We start from the raw sequence: 4144 nt of genomic DNA, 5'->3' as shown, positions 1-4144 counted from the left end.
ATAGTGGCTTTGTAGCACAACTTCAAGTCAGAGATTGTGATGCTCCCTGCCTTGCTTTTGTTGGATGTGGAAAGTCAGTTTTTCCAGCACTATTTATTTATTTAACTGTAATTTTGATTGGGATTTCATTAAATCTGTGTAACAATTTTGGATGTATGGCCATTTTAACAATATCAGTTAATCTCTTCTGCTTCATTCAGCCCGCCATCGGGTGCATGCTCTCGCTTCCTACCCGCACCATGACTTCTCACAAGACTTTCAGAATCAAACAGTTCCTGGCCAAGAAGCAAAAGCAGAATCGCCCCATTCCTCGGTGGATTCGTATGAAGACAAGTAATAAAATCAGGCACAACTCCAAGAGGAGATGCTGGAGGAGGATCAAGCTAGGAATGGAAGGAGCTGCACATGAGCTGCAGCACATGTACCCTCTGGGGGGTCACAAGACGATGTCATCTTTTAATCATGGTCAAGACAATACTGAATAAAGTTTTAAAAATAAACAACAACAACAACAACAACAACAACAACAAAAATGTCAGTTATTCTTAACCAGGATCAAGGAGTATCTTTCCATTTTCTGATATCTTCTTCAGTCTCCTTTTTAGGAGGATTTTTTTTTTTTTTTCCTGGCTGGCTCCGAATGCCTTCAGGGCAGGTTTGGCTGGCTTGAGTTGTGGGGATTGAACCACAGCAACCTGAGCTTGACTGCTTTGTTGAAGCAGCCACTTGAACTGAGCTAAGGGGCAGGCCCCTCAGTCTCTTTTTTAGATGCTGTAGTTTTCCTTTTTTTTTCCCAGTACCGGGATTGAACTCAGGACCCTGCACTTCCCAGGAAAGTGCTTATTCTACTGAGTTATCTCCCTGGGCCCAATGCTGTGGTTTTCAATGTAGAGGGTTTTTTTTCCTTCTTTTGTTACAATGTTTTTTGGGTTTTTTGCGGAACTGGGGATTGAACTCAGACCCTTACGCTTGCCAGGGATGCGCTTATTCTACTGAGCCATCTCCCCAGTACCTTACAATGATTCTCAGTATTTAATCTTTTTGGATGCTATTGTGAAAGGAGTTGTGATTTCCTTAATTTCTCTCTCAGTGAGTTTGTTATCTGTGTATAGGAATCTCACTGAATTTTTTTTTTTTTTTTGTATTTTTTGTATTTTAGGGAAGGGGCTACAGGGTGTTCAGGGTCTCACTACTAGATAGGACTCGTAGTGATCCGCCTGTTTACAGCCTCCCAAGAGCTGGGATTACACGTGCGAACCACCATACCCAGTCTAAATCTCACTGATTTTTGAGTGTTACCTTTGCATCCAGGTATTCTACCGAGTTTGGTCATTAAATCTTTGGTGGTCTTTTGATTGAGATTTTGGGATGTTCTATGTAGAATATCATGACCTACACAAATAATAACTTCCTTTCCTATCCTTATTTCTTTCTCTTATTAATCGATTTGGCTAAGGTTTCCAGAATTGTATTGCATAAGAGTGGATACGTTTGACATCCTTGTCTTGTTCCCGATTTTAAAATGAAAACTTTCTTTCTTTTTTTTTTTTTTTTCCCCAGTTAGTATGATGTTGACTCTTGGTTTGTCATAGGTAGCTTTTATCATATTGAGATAAACACTAGCTATTCCAATTTTCTTTAGGGTTTTTTAAAAATCATAAATGGGTGTTGGACTTTGTCATATGCTTTTTCTGTATCTTTTGGGTGATCATATGGTTTTTGTCCCTGGCTCTATTGATATGATGTATTACATATATTTATTTGCATGTATTAAACCATCCTTGCATTCTTGGGTCATGGTGTATAATTTTCTTGGTAATTTGCTGCATTCTGTTTGCCAGTATCTATGTTCATTAGAGAGATTGGCCTGTAGTTCTCTTTTTTAGTTGGATCCTTCTCTGGTTTTGGTATCAGTGTAATTAATCTGGGAGTATAGCTTCCCTTTAAATTTCATTACAGAGTTTGAGAAGTAGCAGGAGTGGTCTTTAAATTTCTTGTAGAATTCAACAGGTGCAGGGCTTTTCTTTGTTGATAGGTTTTTGTTGTTATTTAGAGACAGGATCTCACTCTGCTGCCCGGGCTGGCTTTGAAGTTGAGGCAATCCTCCTGTCTCAGACTCCTGAATGATGGGACTATAGGCATGCACCACCACACCTGACTTGTTAGGTTTTTAATTACATCTTCAGTTTCACAGACTGATATTGGCTTACTTAGAATTTTTATATCTTCTTGATTCAGCTTTATAATTCATATGTATTTAGGAATCTATTTCTTCTGTGTTTGCCATCTTATTAGAATACATCTTATTAGGTTCTTGAAGTAGGTATTGATCTTCTGGATTTCTGTAGGATCTGTTGTGATTTCACTCTTTTCATTCTTAATTGCTTGGATTTTGAGTCTTTTCTTTCCTTTTTTTTTTTGGCCGAACCGGAGATTGAACTCAGGCCCTTATACTTGCCAGGGAAGTGCTTATTCCACTGAGCCATCTCCCCAGCCCCTCTTTCCTTTTTTGATAAGGTTTGTGTCTCAGTTACTGTTCTCTCATTGCTGGGACAAAATACCTGACACCCACAATGAAGGAAGGAAGGGTTTATTTAGCTCATAGTCAGTGGAGGTTTCAGTCCATACTCAGCTGGTTCCAAGGCAGAGTGACACATGGCACAAAGAGCAGCAGTTCATGGCAGTGGCAAAGAGCAAAGAGCAAGAGCAAATGGGAAGAGAAGCAGCAAAATGGCAACCAAGAGCAAGTCTGTCTGCCTTTGTGTGTGTGTGTGTGTAGAACCGGGGATTGAACTCAGGCCCTTGAGCTTGCCAGAGAAGCGCTTATTCTACTGAGCCATCTCCCCGGCCCCCAAGTCTGTCTCCCTTAAATTACATTCAGGCTGTCTGCCCCAGGCTGGGTGTAGTACTCACCCCTATAATCCCAGCTGCCCTCACACCCATGATCCAAGTGGATCATGAATTAATAACAAACTCTAGAAGTCCAACCCATGACTGCGTGAGGCTTTGTGGGGGACAACTAGACGCAAATTATAACAATTGGCTAAAGGTTTGTCAATTTATTTGTTTCAAAGATCCAACTCTGCAATTCATTGATTCTTTGTACTGTTTTCTTAATCTCTATTACATTAATTTCTGCTTTGATTTTCATAATTTACTTCCTTCTATGAACTTTGGCCTTGAATTGCTTTTCTTTTTCCAGAAGCTGGACATTCAATACTAGGTTGTTTGTTTGAGCTCACTTTTTCCAATGCAAATATTCACTGCTATAAATTTCGCTCATAAGACTGCTTTCATTATGTTCTGTAAACTCTGGTACATTATAGTGGCGCTTTATTGTTTAATTATAGAAATTGTCTAATTTCTTCTTTAATTTCATCTGCCAGTGGGAGAGAGCTTCTGCTCTGTCCTGCGCCAGCCCACCGCCAAGCCCAGGCCCGCTGCGTGAGAGAGTCACTTCTCGGCGTTCTCCAGACCTCCCCCGCCCGGCCAGACCCAGCGCAGCCCGCCAGACCCAGCGCAGCCCGCCAGACCCAGTGCAGCCCGCCCTCTGAGTGAGAACTTCCGCCGCGCCTTGGGCCCTCCATATCCGACCGACCCCAGGCCCTGCGAGTGTAGGGGAGAGCTTCTGGTCTGTCCTGCGCCCGCAGCTCCAGGCCCAGGCCTGCCGCGTGAGAGAGTCACTTCCCTGCGTTCTCCAGACTACTCCACACCACCCCTGCCTGACCAGACCCAGCGCAGCTTGCCACCTGAGTAAGAACTGCTGCTGCGCTCTTGGGAGTCCTGCAGACCCACCAAAACACAACACTGGTGAGTGTGTGGGAGAGCTTCTGGGCTCTCTCGCCCCCGCTTCTCATACCCCTCCAGACCCAGCCCAGATCTAGCACACAGGCTTGAGATAAAACCCTGCAGCTAAAATCCCCACGGTGAGAGTCTAGGGTCAAATCCACACAGCTAATCCAGGAACAGATCATCTTACCTGAGGTGCACAGCAAGCCCACCTCCAAGGGCAACAATAGTAAGGAGCTGAGCACAGTGGCCTAATCCAAGGCAGGCACAACTGCATGAACAGAACTTGGTATATCAGTACCTGAATTTCATTAAGTGATAACGTAATTGCACCAAAGCTCTACACCAAAGGCCA

At 43.2% G+C, this 4144-nt stretch overlaps 1 pseudogene; it reads left to right on the top strand.

Moving 5' to 3' along the window:
• Window positions 1-234: 234 nt before the first annotated feature.
• LOC101571290 overlaps window positions 235-4144 on the top strand; it is a 22424-nt pseudogene continuing 18514 nt past the window's right edge.

Source organism: Octodon degus, unplaced genomic scaffold, assembly GCF_000260255.1.
Source record: "Octodon degus isolate 3935 unplaced genomic scaffold, OctDeg1.0 scaffold00146, whole genome shotgun sequence".
NCBI lineage: Eukaryota > Metazoa > Chordata > Mammalia > Rodentia > Octodontidae > Octodon > Octodon degus.
Note: the sequence above shows the minus strand (reverse complement) of the source record. Positions and strands in the feature narration are given on the sequence as shown.